The following is a 23,039-nucleotide window of genomic DNA, read 5'->3' as shown; positions in this document are numbered from 1 at the left end:
TGGAGAGGTCTACTGAATGTGCCATACAGATAACTATAATGTATCATAACAGGCAGTACACTGTGACCAGAGCTCACATATCATGCAGACATGGAATAGATATTGGCTCTAAACATAACAATACTTGCACAGTGTTTATTGCCTGCACACCAACCCATCATATGGAGGAAAGATGTACATGTGGACAACGAGTGTTGCAGCATAGAAGTAAATATTGAAATGATACTAATTTACAAAGAATGTAGGAGAAATGTTGAGGCTAGTATTGCTCTATATGACAAGTGCTTTCCAGAGAAATCTCACTCTCATTCGCTCTTTTTACAAGATTGTGGACAGACTTATGTTGGATACCAGTGTGCAGACCAGCAAAATAAAATGAAGCAAACGTGTTACAGGAGAAGTTAATGAAATAACTGTACTAGTTGCAGTGCACCACAACTCCCAGATAAGCATCAAGAAATTACATTACAATTCCTTTATGTTTGTAGCTAGCATTTTCACAATACTGCATCATCAAAAGTGTCATCTACACCATGTGTCACTGCATCAGGAATTTCATGGCACCAATCTCCATCACTGGGTAGTGTTTTGTGAATGGGCACGTCAGCAAAATCCAAATGACACCCACATTTTTAGCTGAGGCACTATTTTCTGATGAGTCTATGTTCACAAACCATGGTAGCATTAACCGGCTTAACATGCATTACTGGAGTGTAGACTATTCCCGCTGGTTATGGTGAGCTGACCATCAATGTCCTTTGTCCGTTAACATATAGTGTGGCATCATGGGAAATAAGCTCATGGGTCCGTATTTTTTCAATGGCACATTCATGGGGAGCAAATGCCAACTGTATTTGGAACAGAAACTACTGGTACTACTGCCTAATGTTGCCCTGGACATTCAACAATGTATGTGATTTCAGCATGATGACTGCCCAGTGGATCGCCCAACTGAAGCACAGGGGTTATGAGACCATGTTTGCACTGGTTGGTAAATTGGCAGAGGTGGCCCCATTAACTGACCTGCTAGGTTGGCTGGACTTGAAGTTGCTAGATTTCTTTCTATAGGGATATCTAAGAGATAAGGTGTACCAATAAGTGCCAACAGCTGTGAGGACATGATTGACTGCATCAGAAACACCTGTGCTGACATTTCGGTAGATATGCTTCTGCCTTATGTATGGTCATTTGAAAAGTAGACCACTAAATGCATTAAAGTTGGTGGTACTATGTTTGAGTACTAACTGTACTTGGAAAAGCTGAGTAGCATTCACCTCAAGCCATGGCCACAGTGGCACACCGAATAGTCAACTGTTTGATATGTAGCAATGAATGGGGTTTCCAATTAGAAGTTACGAAATACTGGTTTGTTCTACCCTTGCAGCATGGAGGTGGGGTCCCAAGTGCCATTGGCTATTCAAGGGCTGTTTAGTGACCTGCCATAAAATATAATTGTGTGCCCAAATCCATTCCTCCTATTACAGCACCATCTGTGGAGAAACAAAGAAAATGCTTCAGACAAAATGTATGTAGCTTTTATCATAGAATAATAATCTGCAAGAAAAAACGATGGTTCCCATTGAAGATTTCAATGTTACCCCCCCACTCATGGGTGGGGTAGGGGATTGAATGTGGTATGTCCCTCTCCATGACAAAGAAATTGGAATTATAACTTTTTTTTGATCAGATGTGTGGTGTTTGACATATTTCAGTGTCTTCAGTTAAAATGAGCACCTTGCATGGGCCTATTTCTCAGAGACCACAATCCCTATACTGGTATATGCAGTGCTAACATGCCTTTGAATGTGAATGCTGTGGAGAAATCCTGACAGACATTAAGGAGAAGTTAAGCATTTGGGTCTTCCCTGCATCATCTGAGAAGATTCTGTCTTATTGTGGTATACAGCTATGAGTTTATTATGAAAAAATATGCTACCTGCTGCCTAAAAGATTAACTGTGGCAGATGCAGCATCCATGCCTAGTGAGTGCAGGGCATTGACTGAATAGTAGGCAGCCGAAATTGAAGGTGTTTCAGTCTGCACATAGCCCAAGATTGTATTACATATACTCTATGTCCCAATAGATCTATAGTGAGGAGATGCTCTAGGATGTAAAAGATGCCAGAAAAACAGAAATATGCAGTAAATATTTACAAAGTAAATCAAATATGCTAATGTACTTTCCACAGATCTCAATTGGAATGGTCCTCACAGAAGCTGACTAAGTAAAAAACACTTTAAATCTATTATTGTTTGAAAGGTAATAAAAAACTTGTGACAAAATATGTAAATACTCTGTATAAGGAAGTGCATATGGTAATACTTAGGTTATTTTTACTATAGATCATGAAATAGAAAAATTAATTTTCAGCACATCTTATTTACAATGATTACTTTACTGAACTGAATTTGTGCTAAAGTCAGATTACTCTATTTTTTATTATTTGTAACACATACACAACTATTAGTCTACTAAGCAATTCATCAATGGATTAGGAGCTGGCAAGCAATAAATCATTTATGCTCATTTAAATGAACTTTATTAGTACCATAATTAAACTTTTTATGGCTGCTGGTAGGTTATTGAAAATGTATGTTTGGGAATAACAGACACATTTCTGGACCAAAGTTAGTGACTTAATATCTTTGTGAAGATTATTCTTGTTTCCAGGATTGATTACATGAACTGAGCTGTTGGTTTAAAAAAAGAGATATATCTGAGAGATGAATTTCATTAAGGAATAAACATATTAGGAAGCAATAGTTGGCAAAAATAGTTCCCTAAATTTGCCTCTACATGATGTTCTTTAGTACACCACAAATAACTCTTATTACACATTTTTGAATCCAGAAAACTTTAACTTAGCTTGATGAGTTACCCAACACAAAAATCCTGAGTGACATTGTGGAATCAAAGCAAGCATAGTATGCTAGCTTTTTTATTTTTAGAAGGAACATAAATTGTCTTAAATCTATGCCCATCCTACTCCCAACATGCATCTTGCTTGTTAACACTGATACCACCTCCCTCTGTACCAAGGTCCCTAAAGTACATGGTCTGTCAGCTGCTGAACATTTCCTCAGGCAAAGCTCACCTGATTCCAAACCTATGACATCCTTCCTACTCCCCTTAATGACCTTTATATTTACCAACAACTACTTCACATTTGATGGACAGACATACAAACAGATCAAGGATACAGTCATGGGAACCAGGAAGTCTCCTTCCTACCCCAATCTTTTCACTGGTCACTTGGAGGGGGCTTTCCTGGGATCCATAAGTCTTCAGCCCCTGGTTTGGTTAAGGTACATTGATGACATCTTTACCATATGGACTCATGGTGAGGATGACCTGTTAAAATTCCTGGAATCTCAGAATTCTCCCAATTAAATTTCAAATGATAGTATTCTGAATCCTGTGCCACTTCCCTTGATGATGATCTCATCCTCACCAAAGGCCAACTACACACTACAGTCCAATTCAAATCTGCTAACAAACAATAGTTATTAATTTTGACAGTTGCCATCCTTTCTATGGCAAATGTTCCCTCCTGTACAGCCTTGGCATTCAAGAAAAACTTATTTGTTCGGATGAAGGCTCCTTACAGCAATACACCACCATTCCCACCTCAGCCTTCACTGGACATAATTACCCCACCTAATTCAAAAGAAGACATCCAGGGCCATCACGTCCCATCCTGGTACTGCTATTCCCTCAAAAAAAAAAAAAAAAAAAAAAAAAAAATCAGTATTATCCTGGTCTTGAATGTATTAATCAGTTAATTTGACAAGGCCATTACTTCCTAAAATCATGCCCTATAACAGGATCCATTCTGTCTGAAATATTACCCACCACACCTGCAACAGCTTTTTGTCAGCCTTGCAATCTCCACAGTTTTCTTGTGACCCTACACTCCCTTGCCCATCTCCCTACCTTATGGCTCCTGCCTCTTTGAGCATTCCCACTGCAAGACTTGCTTGACTTTCTACAACCACCTATACCAGCTGTGTAACAGGCACTATATATAGTGTCAAAGGGGGACCCACATATGAAATGACACGTCATATAGCAACTGTAAAGAAACACTGTTTGGACCTTTACATCAACAGGACGACCACCAAATTATTATTTAGGATGAATGGTGTAGGCAGAGGGTGTACACTGGCAACAAGCAGTATCCTATTGCAGAGTGTGCTCCACATGACAATCATGATCTTGGTGCATGTTTCACCATACTTCTCCGCCAGACACCAGTGTTTCAGAATTCTGCGGGTGAAAACCAGCATTACTACATGACCTTGGTTCTTGACACCCCTGCCCTTAATTTACATTAAATTCTCCTGCCTCGGAATTTCTTCACAGTAACTACTCCATTCTTCACTCCAATTTAGTTTTCTACACCTTTCATTTTCTTACCTCTCTCTTCTCCGTTATATGCAATGTGCTTAGTTTTTTCACTCTTATTAAGTCATCCACTATGTTTAAGCAGTAATCTCTGTCTTGCATATTACCCTATCTTCCACCTTTAAGTTCTCAGGTTTTCAAATCTCATCTGGTACAGTCCCAACAATCACTCTTTCCTTCTCATCCTGCTCTGATCCCGGTTCTGGGTGACTTTCCCAAAATCTACCCCTTTTCCTAAACCTCTCTCCAATTCTTATCCTTCAGCCCTCTTCCTTCCCCTTCAACACTTCTGCCTGAAGAAGGTGCCACTGGCTCCAGAAGTTTACCTAATTATAATCTTTTATGTGTGTTTTCTGCTGTCATGTGTTGAGTAGATTTTGTTTTACCTGTCCAGTTACCTTATTTTGACAGAAAACTGTTCAATATATATGCTATATCTTATCAACATTCACATCCAAGAGTCAAGTCTAACCTGTTACTAAGAAATAAATCAGAAATCATGTGGACTAAACCACTTGGCAGTGCTAGATATGTGGTACATAATGCATTTGTTTGCTCACAACTACCTTTTTTCATCATTACACCATTAAAAACAATTTCATCAGTAAAGAAATCATGGGCCCCATTTTATAACATTTTACAAAAAGTAATTTTTTTGAAAACAATGCATAACAGTTTTTATGAATTGTTAAAAATAATACCATGGAAGGGCCCACTGGTTGACACTAGTGCAGAGAAGACAAATTTTCTGTTAATGAGCCTAACTTTGACAACTTACAGCATATAAAAACAAATGCTTACATTACTTGTTCCTTTTTACTCTTATTACATGTTACAATCGTTTCATAGGAAACACCTACAGACATTGTATAACTATATAATAAAGCATAAGCTGTAAATGCGCATGCTATAAACAGGAAAAAAATTAAAATTGCAAGGGGAAAGAAAAACTGCTTTAGAATTAGTATATTTAAAACATTGTATATAAAATCTTCTATGGTTCTGTTACCATGAAATTGTTTTCTGTAGATAACAAGAACTGCAAAATGCCATGAAGCAGTTAAAAGAAGGAAGAGGAGGGAGCAAGGGTGGATTGTGGAGGGAGCAGAGAGTGGGTTGAATTGGTAAACAGGATCATCTTGATATCTTGAAAAAATATTTTAAGGCTGTTTGGAATCGTGTGACTACAAACATTTTATAAAATGAAAATTTTTAGTTAAAATAATATGGAAGCACTATGGAACAGCTAGGGCTTACATACTAATAGTAAACTAAACTGGTCAAACCACATCCTGAATCTGTGTAAAAGACTGCATTCTGCGACATATGCTTTGCACATAGAAATATGGGAAACATTATATCGACTTATTGTGGCTATTTTTATGCCATTATGGTATATGCAGTCATATTTCTGGGAAATCAGGCACATGCTAGAAAAGTACTATGTGCACAGAAAAGAGCCATATGAATCATGAGTGGAGTCCACCCTAGAGTCATACGCAGAAATCTTTTTAAGGAACTTGAAATCGTCAAATCCACGGCATAGTATATATTCTGTCTGCTGTGTTGCATAAAAGAAAAAAAAGTGTTTCAAATTTAACAGTGTTCATCACAGTGTTGATACCAGAAGAAAAGATATTTTTCATGGACATGCAAGCCTGAGTATGATACAGAACAGGGTCCAGTTTACTGGGTGTAAGATATTTAATACCATCCCTTCTGAAATTAAGTGTTTAGTAGATAATGATCTCTTGTAAGAAAAAAAAACCTTAATCCCATTGCAAGTGTCATTTTACCCAATAGAAGAGATCCTGAACCATAATGAACATTACTTCTGTACTTCTAACACTCAGGTTCATTTCCAGATCTTATGTAATATTTACTTCAATATGAAACTGGTTAATACTTTTACATAATATTCTAATAAACTTGTAAGACTGACATATTCCATATGCTGTGAAATATTTACAACATGGATACACTGATCACTGAAATTTGCAATAAATAAATAAATAATAATAATAAAGAAAGAGTTATAGTCTACAATGAATTGGGAACATTTATGTGGTTTGACAATACTATTGTTATTTTTTTTGATGCAGTTCTCCAAGTTAGCTTATCCTGTGAAAAGATATTCATTTCTACATACAACTGTAGACTACATAATTTTGGACCTGTTTACCCCAGTGAAGCCTTGGTCATATTCTACAGGTTTTCTCCTCCACCCTCCCCCTCCCCCCCCCCCCCCCAACTCACATGTCCCTTCAATGTGAAACTGATAATTTCTCTATGTCTTAGGAAATCTCCTGTAAAATGTCCTGTTCATTAACTAAGTGGTGCTGTAAATTTATTTACTCCCCAGTTTCATTCAATACTTCTTCATTAGTTATCTGATCTAACAATAAAATTTTCAGCAGTGTTCTATAGCATCACATTCGAAACATTCGTTTGTTGGCTGAACTGGTTAACATTCACATTTCACTTACATGCAGGATTACAGTCAAGATAAATATTGTAAAAATGACATCCCAATATTTATAATTGATTTAAGAAAAACTCTTTCTCAGAAAAGCTTCTTTGCTACTACTAGTTGACAGTTTATATCCTCTCTACTTCAGGAGTTGTCACTTATTCTGCTGCCCAAACAGCAAAACTCATTTCTTACTGAAATTGACCTAGTATTATATTAAATTAATACTGCAGTGAAATTGTAAGAGATTTTGGAATTTTTATGCTGTATTCCTACTTTAAAACCATACAAGTAAACTAAGTTTGCTTAAATGCTATCAACAGATTTCATTCCCTTTCGCTGTCTGAAAGATGTTTTGCATGAACAAGTAACTGGTTACTGGGCATTCAGATTGTCTAAAATGAAGATCAAGTAAAATGGTGAAACATGTTCACCAAAAAACAAACATTTGAAATTGAGATCTGTCAATAATTCAGACTCTATTTATGATTACATTTTGCAAGTGCAGTGTTTTAGTTTCAAACCCAGGAAAAGTTATCATGCCTGGTTTGCATGTGGTCATATTGACTGCTTGTTCCTGCAGTGAATGCTGTTGTTGTATCCTTCAAGTATTTACTGTTCAAATGCAAAAGTTTACCTGAAGATGGCTGAAATATCATGTGATGTGTACTGTTACTATTCCCAGTGGAAAAACACTCAGGAACTGCATGACACACTAAGTTTCCATGGGGTAAGGGCTGATTTAAGGCCCAAATGACACAAGCCATCAGTTGGAGCCCAAGATACAATGGGCACCAGAAGTGCCACAATTGTAAGATTCCTACATATGACATACCACAATTAGTATTGGCCTCTTGGGGTGCCAATCTTAGAGGGGCATCAAGGACACCTAATATTGCAAGATTTGTCTGCAGTGTGTAACACTATTAGTAGTGAAAACTGACACAGCTGAAAGTGCACAAGGGAAAACTGGGAGGAGGGACACCAAATAACAAGTTGTTTGTGTGAAAAAATGTTCATGAATCACTCCTGTATGGGAGGGATCAATGTGTGAAAAGTTAAGTCAAATAATGTTTTTAATTAAGTTTTCTCATTTTCAGATTCACGGTCACAATGTACATTACCTGAACAAAAATAGCTCAATGTCTATTAATGGATACTAATATGGGATGTGCCCACCCTTTGCTTTTTTGGAGGCTTAAGTTCTGCTGGGGACACTTTTAATGAGGAGTCTGAGTGTCGTTTGAAAAATGGCAGCCCATTCTCCCTCCAGAGCCAGAACCAAAGAAGGTAGTTGGATGTTGTGGTCTGGAGTGAAGTCAACAATCCAACTCACCCCAAAGGTGTTCCAGTTCTAACCAGTGCAGGTCAGGACTCTATGTAACAGTCCATTTCTGGAATACTGCTGTCCCCAAAACATTGCCTCATGCATGCTGGCCTATGACAGGGTGCACCGTCATCTTGATACAAATAATCATTGGCTTCAGACTGCTCTCCTGCTGTACATAGTGCACAACATTGTAAAATATATTGATATTCTTTCACATTTACCATTCCCTTAAACACAATAAGGGGGCACATACTAGCCACAAAGCACTGTCTCCTCCACACTTCACTGTTGCCACCTCACATGAATGCAGGAAATATTCTCCAGGCATTTCCCAAATCCAATCCCACTGGATTGTCACATGGAAGTCTTATAGCGTGATTCATCACTACAAAACACTTGTTTCCAGTCATCCATTGTCTAGTGGTGTTACTCTTCAATCACCTGTTGTTTAATACAGTCTACAGAAATGTGTGGCATATGAAGAGCTACTCCAGAGTTGCCCCCAACTTTTCAACTCCCAATGCAGAGTTATTGTTGTAGCTAGACAACTGGATCCACGTTGGAACTCACAAGTGCTTCTTCCTGCTTATTTCATGTGATGCTTTAGTTGACTCCCTGTAAGTACAAGAGGCCTGCCCTGGTCTTGGTTTAGTTGTAGTTGTTCCTTTGCATTTGCACTTCACAATTATATCTCTAACAGTTGAATTATGCAGCAGTAGAAGGGATGAAACATCCTTGATGTAATTGTTACCAATGACTACTCTGCCTTCAAAGTCACTGAGCACTCCTGACCAACCCATTCTCGTGTTATTGCCTGTTGATGACAACACAAGACTCCCTTTCACCTTTTATATTAGTGAGCCCATCTCTGGTTACATCTAGTGGCCAATTCCATAGAAATTTGATCAGCTGGTGTATTTTCTGAAGGTCAAAACCATCTTGTCCATCTTAGGCTATTTAATTTCCTGGAACAAGTAGAATATTTTTATTTCAACATATGTGTTACATACAAATTAATTGTGGCTTGTGATTTTTTTCAGTTGCAACTGTAACAGCCAACATAACAAACATCAAAATTCGATATTATTTATGCATATGCGAGTGGACACAGACTGCAACTACCTTTATTCTAAATATATTCTGAAGTATGGTTTCAGCTTGTTCCAATAAATGAAATTGTGTATGGTAGACAACAAGGTTTCGACCCTGAAATCAGTCATCTTATGACGAACATGAGCATAATACTACTCTGATTGGGAAAACTTGTGAGTTATTAAATGATATACTTCCGTCCATCTAAACTCTTCACCTGTGTTTCCCATACTCTCTTCTCCAAAATATGTTCTTTGTTCCATCATTTGCTACTTCAATATATCACCGATATTTAAAATATGTTCTTTGTTTTATTATTTGCTACTTTACTATTTCACTGATATTATCTCTGGTTTGTGTTCATGCATCTGTTCTGTTTTATGGCAATTTGTGCCTTCTACATCTACATCCATACTCCGCAAGCCACCTGACAGTGTGTGGTGGAGGGTACCCTGAGTACCTCTATCGGTTCTCCCTTCTATTCCAGTCTCATATTGTTTGTGGAAAAAAGGATTGTCGGTATGCTTCTGTATGGGCTCTAATCTCTCTGATTTTATCCTCATGGTCTCTTTGCAAGATATACGTAGGAGGGAGCAATATACTGCTTGACTCTTTGGTGAAGGTATGTTCTCGAAACTTTAACAAAAGCCCGTACCGAGCTACTGAGCATCTCTCCTGCAGAGTCTTCCACTGGAGCTTATCTATCATCTCTGTAATGCTTTCGCGGTTACTAAATGATCCTGTAACGAAGCACACTGCTCTCCGTTGGATCTTCTCTATCTCTTCTATCAACCCTATCTGGCACGGATCCCACACTGCTGAGCAGTATTCAAGCAGTGGGCTAACAAGCGTACTGTAACATACTTCCTTTGTTTTTGGATTGCATTTCCTTAGGATTCTTCCAATGAATCTGAATCTGGCATCTGCTTTACCGACGATCAACTTTATATGATCATTCCATTTTAAATCACTCCTAATGCGTACTCCCAGATAATTTATGGAATTAACTGCTTCCAGTTGCTGAGCTGCTATTTTGAAGCTAAATGATAAGGGATCTATCTTTCTGTGTATTGGCAGCACATTACACTTGTCTACATTGAGATTCAATTGCCGTTCCCTGCACCATGCCTCAATTCCCTGCAGATCATCCTCCATTTCAGCCAAAGTTAAAAAAAAAGTGTTTCATTTCTGGGATGGTATTTTCTTTTATTAACAGTTTTCAAAAGAGCTTCACTTTGTTATACTTTGTGATTATGCCACCGCTCTGAGACTAGTAACATGTGTGGCAAAGGTGCTCAACATGTCTTGGAGAGGGAAAATAGGTGGCAGGTCTGCAGGGGTAAGACGTATGATGTTCACGTCCATGCTGCATTCACAAGTTCCCAACCCACACCTACAAGTCTTTTATCCAGATCTGTTGATACTGAAATTCTGTAAATGGCTTTAACCTGTTCAGTAGGCCACAGCTCTTACGGTAGGCTTGTGCTTGACCTAAACTTTCATCCAGTGAAGTCAGACCTTTCAATGTACATTGCATGAAGTGAGCAGATATAGGCCAATCATGACAATCTTCCCATTCCATTCACATATGGAGTGCAGGAAGAATAATTCCTTAAACGCCTTTGTGTGTGCTGCAATTAGTCTAAACTCATTCTCATGAATGCTATGGGAGTAACATGTTGGGGGGAGGGGGGAGTAGTACACTCCTAAATATATCATTTAAAGTTGGTCCTAGAAATTTTGTAATAATTTTGTACAGGATAGTTTGTAACCGTCTTCAAATGTCGACAAGTTCAGTTCTTTCAGCATGTTCATGACACTTTCCCACACGCAAAAAAAATCTATGACCATTTGTGCTGCTGTTCTTTCTATTTATTCAATATCCCCTTTAGCCATACTTGCTATGGGTCCCACACACTTCAGCAATATTCTACAATGGTTAACATGGGTGTTTTGTGTGCAGTCTCATTTGTAGACTGATCGCATTTCTGTAACATCTTATCTGTGACCACAGTCTGCCTGCTGCTTTACCCTACAACTGAGACTGTATGATTATTTATTTATTTATTTATTTATATAGCAGCTTTGTATGTATGTACAATGAACAAATCTAACTAGATATTTGCATTGTCAGTTTAACACAATAATAGTCACACACAAACGGTTACCCATAAGAAACTGAAGTTTTTTTTTTTTTTTTAACTTATGTATTCACATTTTGAGCACAAACCTTCAAACCCCTTTAAACTACTCTCTACTTGCACTAATACACTTGTCTAGTCTTTTATTCCATTTTTCAAACGATTGTTTAAATTCATCTTTTGTGATGCTTAACAGTGCTTCTGTAGTTTTCTTCTTCACCTTTGCAACATCAGCAAAATGCTTTTCTTTCATGTCTCTATTCATTCTAGGGAACAAACAAAAGTCACATGGGGCAAGGTCAGTTGAGCAAGAGGCGTGAGCAACAGGGACCACACCATTTTTGGTCAACAGGTACACAGTCATGACTTAAATAACCAGTCGCCCAACAGTCCCAAATTAGGCCATTTCTGCCATGCACTGTTGTGTAAGTTTTTCAAAAGTTGCAAGTAGAAAGCAATATTGACTGTCTGACCCTGTAGAACAAACTCTGAATGGACAACTCCTCTCACCCTGAAGTGACAAATCAGCACTGTCTTATTAATGTATGATGTCACATAATGAGCTTTCTTGGGGCGAGATGAACTTGAAGTCTCCCACTGGCTTCACTGTTACTTTGATTTAGGATCATGAGCATAGAATCCAGTTTCATCACCTGAGATAATTTTTGAAAAAGAGTTCTCATCATTTTGGGACTCTTCTTTTAAAGTACAACATGCTTCCACATGACCTTACTTTTGTTCAGCAGTCAGCAATCATGGCTTGAATTTGGCAGCCACCATTTCCATTACCAAATCTTCTGTCACAATTTGCTGTTCTGAACTCCAAGTCACTCCCGACACAATACCTTCAAAATTTCTTTAATGGTCTGCTTTCAAACTTTGTTGATGATTTCACAAGTGTTTTAAAAATTTTTATGTGTTTGGGACATGGAAGGATAACCAGAATGAGATGTATCATCAACTGACATTTCAAAATTTTTGAAATAGGGAAACCTCTCAACCACTCATGTTTTCACCATACCATAGTCCTTGTATGCCATTTTCATCATTTCAGTTTTTGTTCCACTTTTTCTGAGCAAAAGGCAGAATTTCACTGCCACATGTTGTTCACAAAAATCTGCCATTGCAAAATTTTCAATCACACAAAACACTTTTCAAGACACTGTCCATTCTGTTCAGCTGCTCTTCCAGGTTCATTCCTGTCTCTGACAGAATTACAATGTCATCAGCAAACCTGAAAATTTTTATTTCCTCTCCATGGGCTTTACTTCATACTCCAAATATTTGTGTTTTCTTTACTTTTTATATATTTCATTACACTATCCTACTTGGGGTCCAATAAAACACACTGAACACATTGGATAGTGATACTTGTTTCTAAAAGCAAACATAGCACTATTTTCTAATGCCACTTAATACCCTTCTGTATCATTGTGTCATATGACAGCATCTGGTCACTTCTGTTGATGCCAGTTTTTTCCAATATTATATGTCAGTATCACCACAGGTTTGGTTTCAGGGGACAAGCATGATGTGTAATATCTAAGCTTGATCTCATAATAGGTGTGTGTTTTGTTGATAGCATCCTAACATCATGAGCATCCCCATATTTTAGCATCACAGTAACATTTTCATCTTCATGTGCTATCATTCCACCTTTCTCCAATGAGTACAATATACAAAATGGAACATAACTTTTTTATTGTACCATACAGTTCCAGTGACATAAATTTGCTAATTCATTGCTAATGAAGAAGTTGTCAACAAACAATGTTCATCCTTCATTTAGCACTTTAGCTGCAAGGTCAATGCAGATATTTTTGGCTATGCCAACTACCTTCCTCCCACTGGTACATCATCCAGAATAACCTTTGGCAGATCATGTACACCGTTCAGTGGATCACAGTTTAAAAGTTTAATCCATACTTACATGATTTTGTTGGTATGTATAGCCTAAACCTTAGTCACCCCATCTGAGGAACCATTGTTTTGTCAACTACAGTATCTTTAGCTGGTGAAGAGATGTTTTAATAATTGTCTGTCAATATCTTTAGTAATAGTAAAACTTTCCAAGTCTGCTACTCTCATCTATGATTTTGTTATTTGTTAAATGCAGGTTGGTAACAATAATTCAAAATGACTATGGTAAATCCTGCTGCACACAAATGTGAAGCTGTAAATGTCTGTTGACCAAAATCTAACAAGCAGTGTCTGTACTAGACATATCCAAATCATCAGTCTCAGAAAAGTTTGTAATTTCCTTAGGTGAGGCCGGTTTCCATCTGTTCAGTCGAGCACATTCAGTCATTTCATGTTGATGAAAATTAGTGTCTGTGACTAAAAGGCTTATTAGTCATCTAAGAATAGTAAAAGCACTTCACTTGTGCTAATATCGGATGGAAAATCCATCAGAAGTGCATCTTTTCTGGTGAATGGAAATGACTGTTGCCTGTTAGTCAACACTTTCCACTGTATGTTGTCCAGTGAATCTTCAACAGAGTTCAGCTTCTCTTCTTCATCTGCAGCAAGTTCTTCCAACATGTCATCAGGACCTTCACTTGCTCATGATTCCTCTGTATTGGGGTTTGAACTCAATGAAATTCTATTTACCATTTTTCATCTAAAATGCACTGCTTGGTCATCACTGCTCCCCTTACTTATACTGATTCTTTTATGCAACCAAGGAATATTTTGAGGACAAAAATATCACTGACATTTGTCTCAAACACAGTATGTTTCTTGACTGAGTGACAGATCTGGGATAAATGCAGTGAGACCACAGGTAGTCCTCTAGCTGAAGTGCTTATCACTTACCCCATTTCAGAAGTAAACACTTTGTTCTTTGTAATATACTTCCTACCAACACCAACCTATCCGAACTCCGGAGATGGGAAATTGCCCTTCAATATATCCTCTCTTCTCGTTATCCACCAGGCCTCAATCTCCGCTAAATTCAAATTGCCGCCACTCATACCTCTCCTGTGTTTCAACATCTTTGCCTCCACACTTCCGCCTCGACTTACATTTCTGCCCTTACTCTTTGCCTTTAAATATGTCTGCTTGTGTCTGTGTATGTATGTATGGATGTGTGTGTGTGTGTGTGTGTGTGTGTGTGTGTGTGTGTGTGTGTGTGTGTGTGTGTGTGTGTGTGTGTGTGCACGCGAGTATATACCTATCCTTTTTTCCCCCTACGGTAAGTCTTTCCACTCCTGGGATTGGAATGACTCCTTACCCTCTTCCTTAAAACCCACATCCTTTCATCTTTCTTTTTCCTTCCCTCTTTCCTGATGAAGCAGCCGCCGGTTGCGAAAGCTCGAAATTCTGTGCGTGGGTTTGTGTGTTTTATTCATTGTGCCTATCTATCGGCGCTTTCCCACCTGGTAAGTCTTGGAATCTTTGTTTTTAATATAATAATTAATACTGGTTCATTAATGGATGTTTTAGAGAATTTGATTAAATGAATCAAAAATTTCTCAAAATTCTCACCAGTTATCCACCAGCCGTCATGACAGCAGAACTCTGGTCCTGGAGGAGTACCAGCTTCTGCTAACTCATGCACCCTTTTTCTAGAGAACACTTATAACACAACAAATTGTCACTAATGTTCCCTTTCTGTCAATATGACCTTTGAAACTTGTTTCTGTCCATTAGTGGAAATTTTCTTTTCCGGTTTCTGGACTGTGCTCACTCCGGTGTCTCAACATCATAAATGCTTTCAGGACCAAAGGCATGTTTGTCAAAAACTGTACTTAAATTATTGAAGAACTCCCTCACTGTTATTTTGTTAAAAGCAGTAGCTCTTCCTGGGCTTGTAGCTTGTGGAGTTAACAGCAATAATTTTTTCTTCTGCAGCATGAAACCATAGAGCTAGTTATAACTTGGTGCTTTATTATCTTAGCAGTTGGTTTCCTGGCACATTGTAAATAATGGATTAGATACATTGTTAGAATTAGAGTCAATTTCCTTACCACATCTTACATCTTCAACATATCTTTCCAATGTCTTTCTATCCAAATTGAAATTTGAGGTTTCCATAAAAAAAAAAGCATTCTGACAAAAAGAAATTGAATATCATTAAAACTAGAGTGAATTGAAACTATTTGTTGAGTCAAAGCTCCCTTAAAATTCTGGGTCAAACCTCCCTAACATAACCTCTGAATAAAACTCCAATATAAGCAATTATATATTTTGAAATATTTACAAAATTACTATATGAAACAACAGAGAAATAAATTGCATTTAATCCCATCCCAATTAATATTAGTTTCACTTACAGCAACCTACAAGTTTCCAAGTGAAATGAGAAATATCCAGTTTATTCACAGTAAGTCAATAAACATTAGCTCTTGCTGTACCACCCCACAAAATAGTTTCTCTTCAAAGGTAATTGAAATATTTACCACTAGAAAGCACCATACTTCTCTGTTCTGATGATGATTAAACCAAGGAGGGTCAAACCTGCCACTGATCAAATGTCCCTACCTACCTTAAATAGTTGTAAAGTTTGACTGCCATATAAGCAGTAGTTCTTTCTAGTATAGTTGTGTTGTGTCATGGAACTCTTAACTTATACTATTTGATGGCCTACGGTTATCTGTTCTTCTTGCATTAGCCTTTATCCTGATGGTTAGTTTTTGCAGTTTGAAAATTTTTTGTATCACTCTATTGACCCCATAATTCTATCCCACAAGTCATGACAGTATGAAAATATACAAAGGGAATTCAAAAAGTGTTGCACCGTAGTCACAATTTTTTTTTTTTTTTTTTTTTTTTTTTTTTTTTTTTTTTTTTTTTTTTTTTGCAGGAAGAGATGGAAATTTATTGTGAAGGTATTTGGAACATTTAGCTATACACTGAGCCTACTCAATATAGCCTCCACAAGCTGTGACACACCTGGCCCAACATTCTTTCCATGAGGTAAACACACTTTGGTAAGATTCTGGGGACTGAATTTTACACCATCGCTTGACACAGGAAATAAGGTCTTTCTCACTATCAAATGTTTTACCCTGCAGGTGGGCCTTCAGACGACGAATGAGGTAAAGATAAGATGGAGCCAAGTCCAGACTCTAGGGAGGATGAGAAACAATTTTCTAACCCATTTTCCTGATTTTCTTCTGCGTCATAAGAGCTGTTTGCAGTTTGGCATTGTCATGGTGTAATCTAATGAGCTGACCCTGCTGCTGTGGTCTGTGGGTGTTGATGGTACGTCCCAGTTTGTACAGTGACAAACAGTAATGTTTCCGGTTAATTGTGGAGCCAGGTTCCAATATTCACATCACTCACAGCTGTCAATGGTCTCCCGCATCGTGGATTGTCCAGTTGAGAGGAATCACCTTCTTTAAACCTCAGCAACCATCACTGGATACTATTGCCATCCACTGTGTCCTCTCCATAAACAGGGAGCAACTTCCTGTGAATTGATGTGGCAGAGTCATCACCGGTCTTGAAGAGGTACTCCATCACTGACCGTTGTTGCAACCTGACACCTACTTCATGGTCCATTATGGCTCACCCATAAATAAAAGAAAATACTTCTATGTATAAACTTATAGCTAAATGTTTGAAGTATGTTCACAAAAAATTTCATTCTCCTCCTGTAAAAAATAAAAAATTAGAGATGACTGTGCAAAACTTTTTGAACGCCCTTTGTAAGAAGTACACTATTCACATAGCATCACCTGTTACCAGTGGTTTAATATTTACGAAAGCAATTGTAGTTGAACTTAGTTTGCTTGTGACAGTAGCAGCATTGTCTTTCAATTGTAAACAGTCATCTGCAATGTGCCTTAAGAACTTTATGTTTTGAACTAAATTCATATCTAGTTCTTGTATGTGTGATGATTTCTATATTCTCCTTCTAGTATTGTTACTAAATAGTACTGTGTTAGTCTTCTCTTCATTGAGAATTAGCCTATTTGTTCCTAGATACTGAGTGATAGACTCAAGTATCAATTTGCTTTTTGTTATGGTATTGTGTAAATTTATACGAATTATTCTGCTGATGGTATCAACTGCAAGAAACATCATTTCCCTTTCAGTGTTAGGAGATGTAAACAACAGGGGTCCTAAAATATGCCGTGTGGTACACTATGACTTATTTATTGAAATTCTGGTAACTATTTCTATCATTCAAACTGTATTTCCAGTGTTTGTTTCTTAATTTGCACATACATTTTAGTGACACTGAGAGGTGTTCCTCTGATCCCTTAGTGGTCAAGTTTCGTTATCAATATATCACAGTCAACTAGGTTGAAAGCTTTCAATAATTCACAATTATACTAAGAGGATTTTGGCCTTGATCTAATCCCTCTGAGATTATATTTACACTGTCAAATTCTGCTGGAACTGTTGATTTTCCTTTCTGGAATCCAAATGGAAGTATCATTTATGATGCCATGTCTTTCAAAATATGACATAAATCTGATGCATATTATTTTTTTCAATAACTTTTGAGAAAATGGGCAGTAGGCTAACTGGCCTGCAGTTGCTGGAGAACAGCGGATTTCCAGTTTTCTATTATGATAACATTCTGGTTATTTTATTCTATCTGGAAAACTACCTTCCATCAGACATGAATTAACTAGGTGGCCAAGTGGTTTAGCCATTTCATTTTTCACTAACTTTAAAATTTTATTTGAATGCCCATTTATGTCAATGGAGGTTTTATCACCAAATTTCTCTATCCCTTTTGTTAACTCTTGCTCTGTTGTAGGATACAAATAGCATGAGTTAATGGTGTAGTCTTGCTTATTTTTAAGTGTCTGTAGGGCTTTCAGAGGATCACGTTTGTTATTTTGTGTAAGTCTTTGGCACACATTGGCAAAATATTTACTGAAAGTGCTACTAACAGCTAAAATATATTATATTATTCTACTTTAAGCTTTACAAGTTCGCTATTATTGTCTAACAATTTTCCTACTTGTTTGTTAATTGTCTTCCATATGCTCCTGACCATGTTCAGTGAGTAAGCAATCATACTTCCCAAAAAATAAACAAAATATTTTGCTTTCTGATACTTCAGGTGTCTTGTTGTAAACCTTTATGTAAGCATTATAATATTTGTCAAAATGGCATGGTATGTATAGATCTTTGCTAATAGATTAAATATGTTTTAATTTTTTACAGGACACAAGTAAATCCTTTGTCAACAGTGGCACATGCCCTCCCTTCTTCACTTCCTTGTTTTACTCAATAGGCACTCTTCTATAGATTTTAAGTAAATATACAGTAAAACATTGTATCTATCATTGATATTGTCAGAAAGGTTCAATTCTGGTCAGTTTTCATTTTCAACTTCTTTCTTTAGAAATTGTGTGTTATATATGTCAATGTCTGTAAGAAGACAGTAGGCCTAGTGAGTATGAACATTCACAGAATCATTTTTAGTTACTGACTGTAAAAAATGGTGGTCTGATAGACTCATTTAATTTATCAGACATCCATACATATTGGGTTCAACATTTGTAGTTATAAAATTCTTGCTTATTCTAGTAAAGTATGAAAACCATGTGTTCTAGGTAGAGCATGATACTCTATTTTGAGTCTTGTGTAAGATAACGAGCTAATATTGATGTCCCCATATAAAATTAAGGTACATTACTTTTCCCAGTATGACAGTACAAAAGTAAAGTATCCATGTTTTGTATAAATCCATTGAAATCACCTCTTGATGCCCTATACACAGATACTACAATATAAGTTACATTTTGCAGCCCAATTTTTGTAATTCCATTTCTTATCACTACAGATTCTTACAGCCAGGTATTTGTATGAGTCAACTGAATCAAACTGTGACTCATTCATATTGTAGTCACAGAATACTACATTTTGTTCAGTGCATAAGTTTATATTTAACACGAGTTGCTAATCTTTCCACCACTCTGAATTCTTATCAAGATATGGTAGAAAATTTATACAGCATTTTCTGAGAGTACATTATCAGCAAAAAGTCTGCAGTTGCTATTAATGTTATCCACAATATGTATAATATGAACAGCAAGGGTCACAACAAATGTCCATGTGGCACACCTGAAATTACTTCTACAATTTTCAATGGCTCTTTATTGAAGATAATATGCTGTGCCCTGCCAACCAAGAGTCTTTAGCCCAGTCACAATCTCATTTCATGCCTCATATGTTTGTACTTTCGATAATAAGTGTAGAGTGCCTTAATCCATGGCTTTCAGGATTCCATGTGAGAAAAACAAAAGTTAGATTTCACATGATCAACATTTCTGGAATACATGTTGGCTGGAATGGAGGAAATCATTATGTTTGGGATACCTCATTATATTTAAGCTCTTAGTACAGTCTAAGATTTTATAACAAATGGATGTTAAGGATACTGCCTTTCCTGTAGGTGTGTGTAACCTGTACTTTTTTCCAACCACCGGACACATTTTTTTTGTTGCACATTTCTTCAGTACATTATGGTTAAAAGAGATGCTAACTCAGCCAGAAATTTAGTACAAAATCTGTCTGGGAGAACAGACACCACAAAAATATAATTATGGCAGTGACAGCCTATCATCCCTTCAGTGTACATGCATACCCAGCTAGAATTCTTAAAGGAATTGTAAGATACTGTGAGTAACGAGGCTAATGAGCAGGAGCACAACATCAATAGTGTGTGGTATAAGTTCGGAATTTGGATTTAATGGAAGATGTGTTAGGGTAGCCCATGTATCTATTGGGGCCACTGTGACCAGATGGTTCACTGGACAGCACATCTGCCCAATAAGTCAGTTCACCACCAGTGGCTGCTTGGCATGGGCATTTATTGTGAATAGCTACTCTGTAGACAAAATGTGGCTCACTCATACAGAAAGTTACACATTGAGATCAGCTTCAATACTGGATTCATGCAACCCAAAGCTTTGTAAATCTAATGGTTTGTATGGGAAGGTCCACAGGACCTGACAGGCATCCACCTGTTATGAATAGCATGGTTTACCTAAAAATCCTGACAATGATCAACAACAGAGTATGTGATAAAATTGTATGTGGCCATAAGAATGGGCTAAAATTCAACCATTGGATCTTTTGACCACAAGATTTTGTTAAATAAATTAGAAGCATTAGGAATAAGAGGGGTAGCTAATGACATGTTTCGATCATACCTAACAGATAGGGTACAAAGAGTAGAGATAACACATACTTCAAATAGATCCAAACATTTAGCAAAACACTTATCAGAACCAAATTACATTAACATAGCATAATAGGACCAATACTATTCCTGATATACATCAATGACGGACTTTCCCAGTAGTGTTACTCATGGTGAAAAACTTCTCTCCACTGATGACAGGAGTACTATAGTCACTGAGAAAACAAGAGAACTCCTTGCAGAGAAAGCAAATGAAATTCTCAAGGAAGTTTATGATTGGTCAATAAGCAATAAAGTGACATGGAACAAAAAGAAAACTAATGCTATGAATTTCAGTTTGAAGAGGAAAAATGACAATGTTAAATTCAATGTAGATGGCACCTCTATAAACTGTGTAACAAATGTAAAATTTCTAGGAATGAATATTGATTCTCAGCTGAAGTGGTGCAAACACACAAAGCTACTTGCAAACAGAATGTCATGAGCATGTTATTCCCTTAGAATCCTATCATCAGTGTGTAAGATGCAGTGTCTTTTAGTTACATACTATTCATAAGTAGACTCAGTTCTTAGCTATGGAATTCTTTTTTGGGAAATAAATGCACAAAATATGAACACAATTTTCAAACTTCAGAAAAAAGCCATAAGAATAATAACTAAAAATAGTAGTCAAGCTCATTGTAAAGACCTGTTCAAAACACTGCAGATTTTAACTGCCCCATGTGAATACATTTACCACTCAGTTGTACACATCAAAACTAATACTGGTAATTACTGCCATAACAGCTCTGTCCATGACCATGGAACAAGAGCTAGACTCAGCTTACATTCACCAAGAAAAAAAACATAAAACTCAAAACAGCATTTTCTACCAAGGAATAAAACTGTGCAATAAATTACCAAATGAGTTCAAGGAAATTACAAAAATACACTTACTTAAAAAGGCAGCTAAAAAGTACCTGTTATTCAATACATTTTATACTTTGAAGAAGCACTTAGATGAAACAGAGTAGGGGCATGGTAAAAAAAAGTTATACAAATAAATAACAATAATGCTTGTAAAACATCCAGTGTTCCACATAACACATTCATACCATGTTTTTCCTTCTTTTTTTTCCTTTTCTAGAAATACTACCTCCAAGCTAAGCATAGTACAATACTAACACTTGTTTTTCTGAGCTCAGCATCTCACTCATTATAGAGGGATGCTGACTCAGTTTTTCAGGATACTGAATGGGAAGTTGTGGTATAGAAAATGGCTCAATGACCACCAGTGTGAGTGTGTGTGTGTGTGTGTGTGTGTGTGTGTGTGTGTGTGTGTGTGTGTGAGTAGTGAGTGAAGTATTATGAAACAATGTGTGTATAGTATGTGCAGTGACTGATAGTGAGATATTAGCGAACAGTGTAGCATTACATTATTTAATAAAAAGTATTGTGTACCTGGAGTAAATCTAATGATTGTCTCTAACTAGAAGTCTCTAAATGTGTGTGTATACAAATTAGCTTATTTTAAAGTGATCTAAACTTGTAAATACTTTGGCATGTCCTTCATCCTTGTAAAAAAGAGATCTATGGATAAATAAATCTACTACTACTACTATTCTGATGGTGATGTGGGGACGATGTCAGTCAACCCAGATTCAGCATCATTAGAGTTTTTGAATTTCTCTTCAAGGCTCCAGGTGACACTGCGATCAATGCTTGAAATCATGTGGACATATACTCTGCCATGTCACCGAAAAATGGATCTCTTTTAAGACATGCCCCACTGCCAGTGGCATGAGGCTGGTTGAGACTGAACTTACATGGGATTTCCCATCTTATCTCCTTATTGTTGGTTGTACAGTGACAATTATTTATGACATGCAGTCAAACACCTGCTCAGGTTGTGTCAAGGAGGGTCTCATAGACTTGGAGTGTATCTAAAGGATGATAATTCTAGTACCAAGGGGCAAAGCTGTGCCTACAACCTTGACAGAATCCATGCCTCCTATGTACACTGCCACCTTCCAGAAGGATTCCTCTTGCACATACCCAGTACGAAATGAGAGATGGTCTTGTATCACAGTCAACATAGGTGGATGGCAATGTGTTGAAGACATAAGCTACAATAGAAGTCTGATGTCACAGGAATGGAGACAAATATGGAAATCAGCAGGCAGGTGGTACCAAGAGCCGCTTTTGTTCCCAACTTTCAGCACAATGTGGCTTCCTTCAGGTTTCCACTTCACTATCACATCGGAAACAGTGGACCTAGGGATGTTTAGGATTGTGGAAATCTCACATACAGACGTGTGACACAAGTGACACCCAATCACCTGACCACATTAGAAGTCTGTGAGTTCCACGGAGCGCCCCATTCTGCTCTCTCACAATGTCTAATGACTACTGAGGACGCTGCTATGGGCTACCTGGCAGTAGGTGGTAGCACAATGCACCTAATATGAAAACATATGTTTTTGTGGGTGTCTGGATACTTTTGATCATAT

General features: G+C 37.3%; 1 protein-coding gene across 1 annotated transcript in view; it reads right to left on the bottom strand.

Moving 5' to 3' along the window:
* Nucleotides 1-23,039, bottom strand: part of LOC126268099 (methyl farnesoate epoxidase-like) — a 327,355-nt gene that overhangs the window by 1,775 nt on the left and 302,541 nt on the right. The gene's annotated exons all lie outside the window — the stretch shown is intronic.

This window comes from Schistocerca gregaria, chromosome 4 (assembly GCF_023897955.1).
Source record: "Schistocerca gregaria isolate iqSchGreg1 chromosome 4, iqSchGreg1.2, whole genome shotgun sequence".
Lineage (NCBI taxonomy): Eukaryota > Metazoa > Arthropoda > Insecta > Orthoptera > Acrididae > Schistocerca > Schistocerca gregaria.
This window is presented reverse-complemented; position numbering and strand designations above follow the sequence as displayed.